Source organism: Papaver somniferum, chromosome 2 (assembly GCF_003573695.1).
Source record: "Papaver somniferum cultivar HN1 chromosome 2, ASM357369v1, whole genome shotgun sequence".
Taxonomy (NCBI): Eukaryota; Viridiplantae; Streptophyta; class Magnoliopsida; order Ranunculales; family Papaveraceae; genus Papaver; species Papaver somniferum.
The window spans coordinates 153,316,119-153,331,550 of NC_039359.1; positions in this window are offsets into that span (position 1 = coordinate 153,316,119).

Genomic DNA, 15,432 nt, shown 5'->3' on the forward strand with positions numbered 1-15,432 from the left:
GTGGTACCCACAGAGTGTTGAAATAAAATGTGATTGATAAAGAATGGGATTGTCTGGTCCCAGATTTTGGTTGAATAGTTTCCTGCTTGGCTTCCATCCGCTGCATGGTTTTCTAATCCGTCCACCGCTTGATTTCCTTCCATGTGGTTGTGTTGTATAGCGACTTGCGGGATTTGCCTAAGTCTACTTTTTATTTCTTCAATCATTCCTGTTATGTGCCTGTAGGATCAGAATCTCGCAATGATAATGTCTCAGCGAAATTATCAACAACACAACACAACAACGTCGCAGAATAATTTCAGAAATGATACGATAAACGACGTCAGCTAGAATCACGAGAAAGATGTGATAGTCCTGATAGACGCATTTATGTGTCTTATATAATCTCAATTGTGTATATTATTAGTGCTCGATTTTATATTTATTATGGTTTTTTATGTCCCTGTAGGTATTTTTGGAGAAATAAGCTTTTGCGGCGAAATTGGCTAAAAAAGTGGTTTTTGCGCTCTCACTTTGGATAAGGGGTAACCTAATTTCTAAGGGGTGACCTATTTCCAGGAAGATGCTAAAGGGAGAACAACACAGGATAGGGGGACACCCACCTTCTTCACGATTTGAATCAAAAATATTTGGCGGGAAAAGAGACTTCACGTCTGCAGATTTTGGACATGAAGCTTTGGGCAGTTTTAAAGAGATTCAACACCAAAAATTGATTGGGATGGACTTCTCATGGCTATACAAGTTTACTAGAAGAAATTGGATCGATCAAATTGGGATGTAGTGGCCGGAAAAGGGAAACAGAGGTGAATAAGGAAATACGGCTATGTGGATTTGTTTTAGGAAATTCAGAGAGAATAAAGACTTTATGATTCTATGAGGTGACTAATCCTTTCTTAGTCTGGCTGAAGACATTAAACTTAGCACTTCTTTGGAGGTAACCCAACATTCATGCGACACGGTAATATCTTTCCTTATCTCTTTTGCTTCAAATGGTAACAGTTTCTCCTTGTTCATGCTTTTAATTTTATCTTTAGAACATTGAGGACAATGTTAGATTTAAGTTTGGGGGTATGGGAGAAACTTTTTAGTTGCAGTATGAATAAATAAACTCCAGAACCTAGAAATTTATGCCTATTGAGGATTGCACTAACTAATCTAAGTGGATGGAAGCATTTTGATCGTAGGAGTTGAGGAACCAATCTGATTAGATGGAAACATCTAGAAGAGTCTAGTCATAAAAGCACAGAGCTCAAGTGTTAGAAATAACATGATAGTTTCACCATATCTCATCGAGTCCTTTTCACTTCTATTTTTATTTTATTTTGTTTTTAAACTATGTTTCTCTAAGTGATTAGGTGGGGCTCACGATTCAAGTTGTTACCAATGGTAGGGTGAATTAGAGTGATTGAGATACAAAAAAAAAAAAATGGTAGTTACCAAAAAGTTGAAAAAAAAAATATTATGAAAAAAAAAAAATGAGACCAGACCATTTGACCAAAAGGAATAAATTCAATAAAGTCGACCATTGGTACCCTTGTATATGCCAGTTGTGTTGACCTAAAGTTAGGTTATCGACTACTGGTTCCCTTGTATATGCCAGTGTGTTGATATTAGTCAGACTAATATCTCAATCCATTAGGATAGGTTCATTTTGGCGGAGGCCTTCAGACAGATATGGGAAACGTCGTTCACTTAGTAAACATCAAAACCATCTATGTTTTTCTATATCCATCTTCTTGATCTGTCCATGTGATTAGTTTTGACTCCGGATATTGATGTACATAGTGCGAGTATCTAAGTAGAGCTCCGTCACTTTATATGAATTTTAGTATGCTTGAGTGCAAACTCGTGTACAACAATTGGAATTTCGCATCAGGGTACTTCCTCCTGTAGTCAATAAGTATGCCAACCAAGGAGATTCTTTAGTGCCTTCCAAGGTTCTGCGTAGATAGCTAAGGTCTGGAGTAAAGGTTTTGTGGTATATCTCTTGTAAGCCCTCCCGAGACTATAACTCGTCCACTAGGGACACCTAGGGGTTTAAAGGCTTATTGCATACGCTAAATGCAATCGACGATGCCTGCGACAGTGAGTTAGGATTTTATTTTCTATTTTATTTGCTCGAGGATTAGCAAATAATAAGTTTGGGGGTATTTGATAGACGCATTTATGTGTCTTATATGATCTCAATTGTATATATTATTAGTGCTCGATTTTATATTTATTATGGCTTTTTATGTCCCTGTAGGTGTTTTTGGAGAAATAAGCTTTTGCGGCGAAATTGGCTAAAAAAGTGGTTTTTGCGCTCTCACCCACAATAAATGATGGAAACAATATTCAAGAAGAGATATCAAACCCTAATGAAGAATACCGCGAAAATAGAGAAAGAGCTGATGATCGTAATGTTCCACAAAATGAAACTTTTGATGATGGGAAAAATGGTGGAAATCAAAAGAACAGACAACGTCAGGGACGAAATGACCAAGATGGGAAGGAAATCGAGAGGAAGGAAGAAGAATTTTACATGAAAGAGAAACTCAAAGAAATCAACAGACGATTGAAGAAGAAATTGAAAGACATTATGTTGACAAGCATGTTTAATTTGCGAACGTGAAAGATTGAGAACGGAAATGGAAGAACAAGAGCTTCAGGAGACAATTCGCCAGAACAATCACGACAACCGAGAAAAAGGGCGTACACAAAACCGGGATAACGGTAATCTCAATGAAGAGTATGATAGAGTACAAAGGATGGATGAAAGACAGCGAATGGAATTGATAAGAAATGAACAAAATCATGGAGGGGAAAATGAAAGGCATCATCATATGCGAATTCAAGATAGAGATGAGGAAGAGAATCGCAGAAGAAGACGAGATGAGGATAAGGAAGAAGAAATGCAAAATTTCGCGAGAGAGGAAAGACATGAACGCAAAAGAAGAGAGGTGAAATTAAAAATACCAATGGATCAAAATTCAGGTGTAAATAAACAAATCTTGAAAGAATTAGAAGAAATGAGAGGACTGCTAAATAATAGAGGAGAAGTAGGCAGAAGACAATTGGATGAAGCAATAGAAGAAGCTGCGAAAACTCCATTTACAAGGGAAGTACAATTAGAAGGAATACCACCGAAATGCAATTTTCCCGCATTAACCAGCACTTTTGATGGAACAACTTGTGCAATTCAACACATTAAATCCTACGTGAGGTGCATGTTGCAATGGGAAAATCATGATGTCGTATTGTGCAAATATTTCTCATCTAGATTAACAGGAGAGGCGTTAAAATGGTTTGAAGGTCTACCAAAGAATACAATAACATCCTTCAATCATTTGCAGACTACATTCTTAGGGGCATATATAAGTAATAATTCTTCGCGACCTGGTATAAAAGATGTGTTTGGATTAAAACAGAGGATTGGCGAAAGCTTGAAGCACCTGACTAAAAGATGGAAAACTATGTGTAGAGAAATGGCTGGACGTGTAGATGAGAGATATCTTATATTATCATTTATCAATGCTATGTTTGCAACAAACCTGTTGTATGTCCAAATATTCAGAGTCAATAATACGATCACAATGACTGAATTGCGAGAACTTCAAGAAGAATACATTGCTCTAGAGGAGAGGCAAAATGAAATGGAATCATATCCAGTTGCGAACACCATCTCAGAAACAGCGAATGCAAGCTTATTACCCAAGCTAATAAACACAGTATCGAATACTTCGCAAGTACAACAAGAGAAGGTGACGGGTAACAATCAACAGAAACTGGTGGCTATGGGAAGCCGAGATCAAGAGGAGTATGAAAGAGAAAGAAATTTCTACAATCGTGGTGGAAATAACAAAATTCAAAGACTCGATCAACCACAAGAAACTTATGGAGGTCAAAGACAAAACTATAATAGAGGACAAGGAGGTCACAAGGTAGTATGGGAAGAAATCAAGATGCCACCTCTAAACGCAAGTGTGGAGAAAATATGGGAAGCTATAATTTTGATGGAGAATATACCAACACCATGGAATATGGGAACGGAACCACCTCCAAACCACAGAAGCCACGAGTTTTGTTCTTATCATCATTTTCATGGACATACAACAAATGATTGCAGAAATGTAAAAAGAATTATTTTAAGAATGATACATCAAGGAGAACTAAATCACTTTTTGGTAGGGAACCCACAATCTCAACCATTGCCACCACCACGAGAGCATCACAAAGCAAACACCATGAAAAAAAAGGAAACATTCTTCATATAAGTTGGTACAAAAGCAAAGAATCTATTCTGTCACTTTATCGTACATTCATATAAGACAATCGAATATTTTCATGACAATGTTTTGAGTAGAGTGTTCGCAATATATAACGATGGAAGAGAAATTATGAATATTGCGAAAATCTCGCCACTGGAGGAATGGCAGAAACAGATCATTTCTTTTACCGCAGAAGAAATTCCCGAAGGAGAAGAGGTGCATGATAATCCATTGGTGGTAAAATTAGAAATTAATCCAAAACCGAAAGAAGATGAGGATGATGAAGCTGGAGATTCATGGGCAATTAATAGAATTCTAATCGATACTGGAAGATCCGTGAACATCTTATTTTATCATACTTATAAAACTATGGGAGGAAGAGATGATGATCTTATACCATCAACATATAAGATATATGGTTTTAGTGGTACTGCTAACAAGCCTAAAGGGGAGATTACTATGTGAATTCCATTCAAGGGAATATCTTCCGAAATCTTATTATGTGTCGTTGATGTAGAATCACCCTACAATGCGTTAATTGGTCGACCTTGGCTACATGGGATTCTAGGTGTAGCTTCAAATTTCCACCAGTGCATCAAATTCCCTCACCCCAGTGGTGTATGAATCATAAAGGGAGATTGGATTGAAGGAAAGAGGTGTTACGAAACTGAGATAGAATCTTGCGAAGGAAGAGCAAACAAGAAGGAAAACTGGCGACACAAAATCAAAGATACACAGAGAAGTGAGAGGTTGATGGTGGATACAATCGAAAGAAAAGGAGAAGAGATGTTGCGAAACTAATGCTAGCTCAGAATAAAAATGATGAACATACCACTACCAAGGAAGCAATAGCAGAAAATAATAAAGAAGCAGAGGATGGAAAAGGTAATAAAAAAAAGAAATGTATGAATGATTAAGTTGTTGCGACACTCTCGCAATAAGTAAAATTCTCAAAAATACATTTGATTGAATGCCAAAATTGAGATAGCGAAATCCAAATACAATATGATGATGTGCGAGACTCTCGCAGAGATAACGAATTTTACAGAAAATGATCAGAGAAAAATGACAAAAGAGAAAGAGGCGAACCTTTATGGTGTACACCCTAGTTCGCGAATACAATTTCGCAAGAGGCAAATGTAAGACCTAAAGTACGTCATATAAGGGGGTACATGTTGCATGGCTCAGGGAAAGGCTACACTACCACCGAAACCTGAGTCATGGAGATTTGGGGTCAATAAATCCCATCCGGGAGAGGCACCTTGGATTCTCAGCTTAAGCATATGACTTAGGTTGGGCGACTAAGGTAATAAGGACTCTCCGAAGGAGTGCAGATATGATCAAGGCGCTAAACGGTTGAGTCAAGAGTGCCAGGGACGTTTGAAGCGTACTTTTCCATTCTTGACAAGTCTTAGTTTATACTGCACTCGGCCTGAAGAAAACCCCACTTAGGGTGCAGTCTCGTAACCATAAGCCCTATAGGTAAAAGAGATAAGAGGCTGCGAAAACAACTGGTTGTTGTTAAGACTAGATGGGAGGAGCTAACCTTGTATGGTAGAAGTACGCCTCCTTGAAGGGGCAACCGGGGGGGAGATAAGGGCGGCATCCTCCATTAGGGAGCTGATAAGTGTCTTAAGACGCAAATGTCATGAGGCTTTTTATTCGCTAGGGTATTAAGGCTTGTTATATTTGTGCAACAATCCTGAAGAGGCAATAATACAAAAGAAAAAGATAAGACGAGATCAATGGGTTTTCGCATGAAAGTGCAAAGACGTCCTGCGATTTCGTCGCAAGACGGCAATGTCATGGGGATTTATTTTTGCAAAAATATTTAGACCTGTCATATTGTTGCAACATTCCTGAAGAGGCTATAATACAAAAGAAAAAGTTAAAGAAAGATCAATGGGTTTTTGCATAAAAGTGCAAAGACGTCCTGCGATTTTGTCGCAATGACAAGAAGTGGCATAATAAGATCTTTAATTAGGAAGGAAAAATAAGACCACACAGGAATGAGATTTTGAAAGGAATCAAAATTCACTTCGCATAAGATAGCGAAATTATACATAATTAACTGCGAAATTGAGGCATATAATAAGAAAAAATTATAAAATCTCTCATTTGGATACAAATAACAGAAGCAAGTATGGGAATGAATGAAATTAGAAAATGTTATTTGTCTGCATATGATAGATTTACTCAAAGATTCAAAAATTAATGATTATATTGATTAACTATATTGCAAGGAAGAATTGTTTTAATGAATGTAAGTCAAAATGAAAGAAACACAAATATACAGAAAGAAGGAATAAATGTACAAGTATTACAGAGAATAAAAGAAAGAAACAAAGACTACTTCTTAGTTGATCCTTCATTATCTTCATCAGACTTGTTCCCTTCTTCGTCTGCGTCAGAATCTTCATCACCATTAGAACTTTCATCACCATCAGATTCTTCATCATCAGCTTCGCAATCAGAAATAATCAGACTGGGAGTATTCTGTGGGATCTCTTCCAAGAGACAAGGATAATCAGAATGAGGGATATTATGATCGTCACAAACCATTTGGATAGTTTGATTGCGAAAATGCATGGCGTCATTCTTAAAATTCGCAACAGTGATCTTGATTTGATTCTTTAATCTAGAATACTTTTCGTTGCGAGAAGAAAGATTCTTTCCGAGTTTCTCCTTTTCAGCTTCGAGTTCCTCAATCTTTTCACGATATTTACTTTCAGAATCTGCGAGCAAAAGACAATTAATTATTAACTTGATGAAAATTCTTAAGAAGCAAAAGATTAGTAAAGAAGAGCAGTAAGTAACCTTCTCTGTCAGAAATCATATCTCTAATCAAGGCTGTGTGCTCAACTTGGAGACTAACATTTACACCTAAATCTTTTCTGGAATCATCTAAGATTTTCGCAGCCCAAACAAATTCATCCTCATTACTTATAAGAAGACGAGAACGAATTTGTTTTTCCCTTTCGCAGAGCTCGATGTTCTTGCGATTAGCTTCATCTCATTCAAGTTGAATTTCAAGAAGAGTCTCTTGGAATTTCGCCAAAGCCTTAGCACCTTGATCAGAGATGCGATCCTTATCATCTATGAGACCGCTAATTTTGGTTCTTAACTCATTGGTTTTCTCTTTAGAATCAAAAGGAGACGCTTAAATCGGTTGGCTAAGCCTAAACTAGATCTATGGTCAATTTCTAAGAGGCGAAATTTAGATCTAAGCTCATTCAGAGAAAGAGATGAAATTCTATCATTTGAGAAACTATTTAAGGAATTATTAAGACGCTCAAGAAGGGTATCATTATCCAAGGCATTAGGAAATGAACGAAGAAGGGTAGCTTCATCAGAAAGACCATAAACAAAAAGGATTTAAATAAGATCAGGAATGAATGAAAAAAGAGAAAAGTAACATACCGTAAAGCTGATTATTAGCTTGCTGAAGACTAGAGATTTTGTTCTTATACGAAGAAGAATCAATTTCTAGTTGTCTTTTTTCTCGCGAAGACCTTTAACTTCAGCTTCCAATTCTTCATTCTTGTGCGAAATTGAAGATTTTCTTTTCAAGATTTTCGCGTCTCCTCTCTAGATATGAGGCAACAGCGAAAGAATTTTCCAGCCTGCGAGAAAATATAAAAAATATTAATATAGAAAGAATTTTGATTACAATGAAAAATAAAAGGATAAAAGTATACCAGACTATTGAGAGAATGCAAGAAGTCGGGAGTCACTGATCTAGAAACTCCACGAAGAGAACTATCACCATCCAGCAAAGAACATCAAATTGTAGCGAGAGCTTGCAGGTGTTAGCGAATTGGCTATCTCCCATTCCTTGCAGAGAATCAGAAAAGAGGCCAGAGAGCTTAGCCATAGAAGATTCAGGTGGAATCTTCACTTCAGCAAGGTCATCATATCTCATCATCCTCACTTTCGGTTTTCATGAGAGGAATATTTGAAGGAGAAGAAGAACGGACTTTCCTTTTCTTTGAAGGAGGAGCAGTTGATTTTTCTCTGCGAAGAGCACCTTTATTATCACCAGTCTTCGCAACATGGCAGCTCTTCTATTTCAGCAATAATCTTCACACACAGATAAAATAAGAAATGGAAGCAACATACACTGTTTAAAATCATAAGAGAATTTCTTACCTCATCTGTGTATGAGCGAAGAGCTAACAGAGTACTAGCTTTCCCAGTCCTGTTATAACTATCTTTCAGTTTTTGGATCTGCAGAATGTCGCAAGAGTTAGCGAAAAAATAAAAAAAATAAAAAATATAAAGTGACTAAACTGGAAGAAACATACCTCTTTCTCCTTCTCGTTCCAAGAGAAAACCCAAGGTTGATAAGCAGCGAGATTCGCAGGAAGAACATTTGACCCAACAATGTAAGGTCCTTTTAACATTAAAGGAAAAACACACCATTTATCATCTTTGGATTGACGAGGAGTTGTGTTTTTACCAGAATGCCAGTCAATATCTTGCATGAGAATTTTAGCTTCATCAATGTTATCTTTCCTTTTTAAGCGAATACCCCAGCGAGTATTCTATTTCTTCATGGAGATCAATTCATAGTTCTCAAAGAAACTCGCTACTGTGTATTTCTCAGCAATTATCTCTATGTCAACGAATTTAGGATACCTAAGTTCTTTGGAGTACAGAGATCCTTTACCAGCACCACGGTTAGCGAACTCTAGCATCAGACGGATGCAGTCCCCACTCAGTTGGAAGATAGCTCGCGAAAATCCCGATGAGCGAGAATTTCATAGAATAGAGGAATATCTGGGTCATAAAGAGGAATGGGGAGACCTGCGAGAATCTGACCTAGCGAAATTATGATTGATTGATCATCACAGTACTGATCAGAGAAAAGTTTGACAGAAAGAATTGACTTGGCACTTTCACCAGGAATGGTAGAGAGTGTGAAACCTTTCTCAGCAAGATCTTTTTGGACATCTTTTAAATTCTTCTCATGTCTATGACCACTTGGAGCCATATTTGAATATAGAGTATGGGAATGAATAAAAAGTAAGAAGATTGAAGGGGGAAAATTACAGTAGCAGAACTTGCAGAAGAATAACAGAGTTGCAGAGATGAGAGAATAAAAAGAGAAAAGAGAGTAAAAAGAAAGTGGAAAGAAGAGTAAGAAGAGTATATAAAGGAGATTTTTTTACTCGAAGAAATAAACACCATTAAGACGAAAAGACGTGAGCGGTTGAAAAGCAACGGTTACAGAAGACGTATCAAGAAACAAATGGAAGAAAGAATATGTGTGATAAATGCAGAATATGAAGAGATGAACAGCTGCGGCATTTCTCACATCTTTCTCTACTTTCCAGAGAAGATATGAGAAGAGGCAAGATGTAGGATCAGAATCTCGCAATGATAATGTCTCAGCGAAATTATCAACAACACAACACAACAGCGTCGCAGAATAATTTCAGAAATGATACGATAAACGACGTCAGCTAGAATCACGAGAAAGATGTGATAGTCCTGCGAAAATTAGAGTGCTAGCGAGATTGACATTTGTAAGGCTGCGAGAATGTCGCAGACCATATCCTAAAATAAAGGACAGATTAGCTGTCATCCACTATGTATTTCCCTATAAATAGTCGTTCAAGTTGTAAAGAAAGGGGGAGAGATCTTTTTTGAGTAAGAAACAAGTAAATAGGAGAGAGAAAGTCTATAGCAGAAGTCATTCTTGATTCTTTTATCTTTTCTTGTAAGAACATTCAAAGATTGATTAATAAACTTAAGAGTGTAAATCTAAAAATGAGTTGAGTAATAATGAAATCATATGAGGGATGTAGTGTAGGATTTCCTGCAACTACAGTGCCAAGGTGGAGAGGTAGTTGATGTGATGAAACGCATGAGGTTCTCCGAGTCTATTTCAAAAAGGATTCTAGGCCATTGTCTCTCTGATTCTAAGCCAATAGTAAGGCCCATGTTTCTGCAGTTAGTGCTGTCGTAATTCCTAGTGGTTGAGCCATAGCTATTAAAGTTCCATCTCCTGCAAATCCCGGGTGGCCTCTGGCTGCTCCATCCGTGTTAATATTAATCCAGTTGATATTTGGAGTGGACCAACCTACCGATATTGTTGATATTCTTTTATCTGTTATCGGGTGGTTGAATGTTGGTGTATCTCCTGATATGATTGGTGGTGACGCGTGCAGTGCCAAAAAATATTCTTGTTGTAGTTTTTGTGCCCAGGCTACGATTTCTTCTGAAGTTGTTTGTTTTTGTTGGTAAATAAGATCATTTCTAGATAGTCATAGGGTCTAGAATAGAAAACAGAATGAGGAGATTATAAAAGTTGATGTTGGATGTTACAGGATTTGGGATATGGTTGTTTGTGGAGTTAAGGTGAAAGTCGGGGTAGGGTTGGTGTTTGGTGCATTTGAAAGTTGATTGAATAAGATGTTCTAGGAAGAAGCTGCCGTTGGACAATGAATTAAAGGTGGCATGCTAATTCCGTATCGGTATTGCATCTTGGGCATATGTCTGAGTTGGTCAAATGGATTCGATGTAAGAGAGAGAAGGTCGGTAGTCCTTCATTGATGGCTTTCCATAATAAAAGTCGAATTTTGGTGGATATGGTAAGTTCCATAAGAATTTCGTAGGTGGTAGAGGTGTGTGGGTTGGTTGACCATGGGTTAGACATTTGTATCCAGAAGATGTGGTGTAGTTTCCAGATTTTGAGTGTGGCCAGATAATTTTATCTGGGGTATTGTTTTGGGGAAGGTGGATGTTGATGGTTTTCTGAATTTTTGGATTGGGAATGGTGTTCAATTTTTCATGATTCCATGAGTGGGAGATCGGGTGGATGATATCTTCTACCATTTGTATTGGGTATCATTGTGTTGGATCTAGATTGGGAGAGCGTGGAATCCAATTAGCCTCTATCGGAGTTGATAAACCATTTCCAATACGATGGAAAATTAAATTTTTCATGGTAGTGATAATTGATGCAAGTTGTCTCCATTGAGGACTGGAAGAGGAGGGAATAGAAACTTTTCCTTGTAGAATTGGTTGTTCATTAAGATATTTTGCACTGAATAGACTTCCGCATATGGAGTTAGGTTGTTCATGCAAATTCCAGATTCTCTTCATGAGAAGGGATGTATTATGATCACTGCTTTTTCTTATTCCTAATCCTCCTTCAGCTAATGGATTTGTTGATTTATCCCAACCTATAAGGTGTAGTTTTTTGATTGTTGAGTCATGTCCCCAGAAAAAATTCCTGGTTATACGATCTATTTGTTTGTGTATATTTTTGGGAAGGTTTTGTGTTTGTATTATGTGATTTATGGTTGGGGTTAGGGAGGTTTTTATGAGAACGAGTATTCCTTCCGGAGTTAGGCATTTTGTCATCCATCCTTTTTCTTTTCAGGCTAATCTTTGTAGGAGACCAGTGAAGGCTTGATATGATGCTCTTCCTTGTTTAAACTGTATGCCTGGATAGGTTGGCGGTTTTTGAAAAAGAGGGGGTCTAACAACACCACCCAATATTTCGATTAGCAATCTGTGTGGACTAACTCCGAAATACTTTGCTAGAGAATTAACAAGACAGTCAGACTCAATCTAGATAAAAAGTATCTCAAGGAGTTATTATCTTAATCTCTCGATTTGATCTTTACTCAAGAAAATAGAAATATGAGAGTCTTTATCAAAGAGAGATAACTTGGACGGTACCAAAGACCAATGTCCAAGGATCAATCAACTACAATAAACAACCAAAGGTTTGATTACAGAAGTTGATGATCTTAACGCACAACCTGTATTATTTCAATAATATAAAATATAATGCGGAAAAGAAATAACACAGACACCAAAAGTTTTGTTAACGAGGAAACCGCAAATGCAGAAAAACCCCGGGACCAGGTCCAGATTGAATATACACTGTATTAAGCCGCTACAGATACTAGCCTACTGCAAATAACTTCGGACTGGACTATAGTTGAACCCCAATCAGTCTCCCACCGATCCAAGGTACAGTTGTACTCCTACGCCTATGATGCCAGCAGGATATTGCACACTTGATTCCCTTAGCCGATCTCACCCACAACCAAGAGTGGTTGTATACAAAAATCACAGACTTGATAATAAACAGAGCTGTCTCACACAGAAAAGTCTATAAATGGATAAATTTGTCTCCCACAGATAAACCCCAGGTTTTGTTCCGTCTTTTGATATAAAATCAAGGTGAACAGGAACCAATTGATAATCCGACCTTATATTCCCGAAGAACAGCCTAGATTAATTAATCACCTCTCTACAATCCTTCCTGACTACACAAGCGGATTGTCGAGGAATCACAAACAGTGAGAGGAAGATGTTTGTGACTTCTTTATCTTGCCTATCGGAGAACTCTCACGATATCAAGCCAATCAATCGATTGTACTCGTACGATAGAAGATGCAAGATCAGATAGCACAACTACGATAAAGTAGTATCGGTCTGGCTTCACAATCCCAATGAAGTCTTTAAGTCGTTAACCTGCTTTTAGAGAAGAAAATCAAAGGTTAATGGAGATCGACTCTAGCGGGAGCACTAGTAGCACACAGACATGTGGGGATTAGTTTTGCACAATGCTAGATGTCTCCTTTATATAGCCTTCAAATCAGGGTTTTGCATTAGTTATAAAGCAATCTTTATTCACCGTTAGATGAAAATCTGATTTAGATTCAAGATAATATTTCTCAACCGTTAGATCGAAAACTTAGCTTGTCACACACACTTGGGTAGACGTTTACTGGGTTTGTAAAAACCATACCCAAACGTGTACGTGTATGTTGGTTCAACATAGTAACCCAAAAGGTTAACCATATGAGCATTTCATATTAACCTTGTTCTTCTTCACCATAACTAGTTCAATTGACTCAAATGAACTAGTTAAAGAGTTGTTCAATTGCGATGAGATCTTATGTAACTACACAAGACACAATTGAAATAAAGATGATTTGATTCAATTGAATTGACTCATGAACATTATAGTCACGGTTTTCATAAAGCATTCCTTAGTAATTTAATGTTTCATGTTCAGAGCACATATTTAGATCATAACCTCTTAAGTTCAAAAACAAGTTCGCGGACTTAAATTAATCGGTTGAGTTTTCCAAACTCAGCAGAAATTCTCGGAAAGAGAACTTCCGCCAGTTCGCGGACTGAGTTCGCGGACTTAGCACGCAAACGAGTTTTGGAAAATCCAGCAGAAATTCTCGGTCGAGAAATTTTGACAGTTCTGAGTCTGCGGACTGGGTTCGCGGACTTGGCAAGCCAATTCCACAATCCTCCCGATTTCTCTTGATCAACAAAGTTGGAAAACTTCGGTTCAACGAATACATGGTTATGTAATCTAAACTCTCATTTCAATCATTGAGAAATTCTCAGAGGACGCTATGTAGCCGTTATTCACAGACGGATTCACGTCAGAGCAATTATCAAAGTGATTGAAACTTTTCATGACTTTCGTCACTAGGTGAAGATAAACTTGATCAAAGCGAAACGCTTTACCAACACACAATTTCGAGATAAAAGATAAGCAATGAATGCTCAGCTCGAAATATCAAATGTGTATGATCTATTCTATATAATATACGACTTTTGTCTCATAAGAAGTAGGAGATAGAAGAGATAGACTTTTGAGTGTTAGATAAGTTCAAGTCTCCACATACCTTTTTGTTGATGAAGTTCCACGGTTCCTTGTATAGATCTTCGTCGTTGTATGATGAATCGCCATGAAGTCCTTGAGCTCAACTACACTTTTCTATCCTAGTCCGAGACTTAGCTATGTAGGCTAGAAATCAAGACTTATAGTTTTGGTCACTAACATTGACAAACATGCTTAAGATAGCAACGCATGCGAGGTTGACCGAGCTATGCTCTAACAATCTCCCCCTTTGTCAATTTTAGTGACAAAACTATTAATACATATGGAATACAAAAAGGATAAAATTTAGTGGCTCCTATTCCATAGTGTAATCTTCAACGTTCCTTAAAATCTTCGTCCTTCCAAGTACTCCAATGATCCCAAAGTTTGTAAGTTTAGCACCATCGTTGTTGAAGATCCGTAGCTATAACAATGAGAGAAATCGAGATTCTCGATAATTATTATACAGTGTCATAGTATTATTATATAACATCAAAGTCCAATAATACTACGATGATATGTTTCACTTCCCCTTATTCAATACTCCATATCGATCATGGAAACCACTCCCCCTTACACAATGATCTGAAAAACATATGTATTTGTAGTGTGAACTACAATATTTCTCCCCCTTTTTGTCAATAAAATTGGCAAAGGTACAAGAATGGGATCATAATGAAATTTCCACAAGAGACATTTCATGACCAAAAGAAAAATACATACCAACTTAATTTAGATGCAATCAAATAGCCGAAGATAACATCATTCATCAAGGAGTTTTAAGATACAAGATAACCCCTATAAAATTCCACATCCGCACTCCCCGCAAGATATTACCATTAAGCACAAGTTCAAAATAACTCTCCCCCATTTGATGTCATTCCCGAGAGAACAACAAGAGCGACCTTAATTTCAAAAGAAAACAAAGACTTTTATTGGACACCAAAAACCATAGGAGTGACTTTTTATATCCAAACTCAACCAAATTAACCACAAGTAAACCCATGATTAATTCAATTGGAATACGCAACTAAATCAAACCACAAAAGTGATCAATTTAATTGAAAGTGCTCAACATAAGTAAACTCACAGAGATACGACTAAGTCAATCACACGGAGATCACTAACTTAATCGTTCAAATACTCAACGTAAGCAAAACTTTACAGAATATACGACTACATTAACCAATATAACATGATAGTGTATCCTTTCATATACTCAACACAAGAACTTGTGGAATATATGAAAACTCAACTAGATTAATTACAAGAGAACCTATAATTAATATAATTGGTAGGTAAACAACCAAACTAATCATCGAAGTAATTAATTTAATTATTTTGGGTTCAACATAACAGAACTTATGGAATCCCGACTAAGTTCATCATAGAATATGACAACCTTAACCGTACATGTACTCAACATAAGAAAGAAGACTTATGAAGTACTAACTAAATAACCAAACTAGTTGATTAATTTAGTTTCTAATGCTCTACATATAGCATCTTATGAAACAACCAACAAAGCCAAGGAAA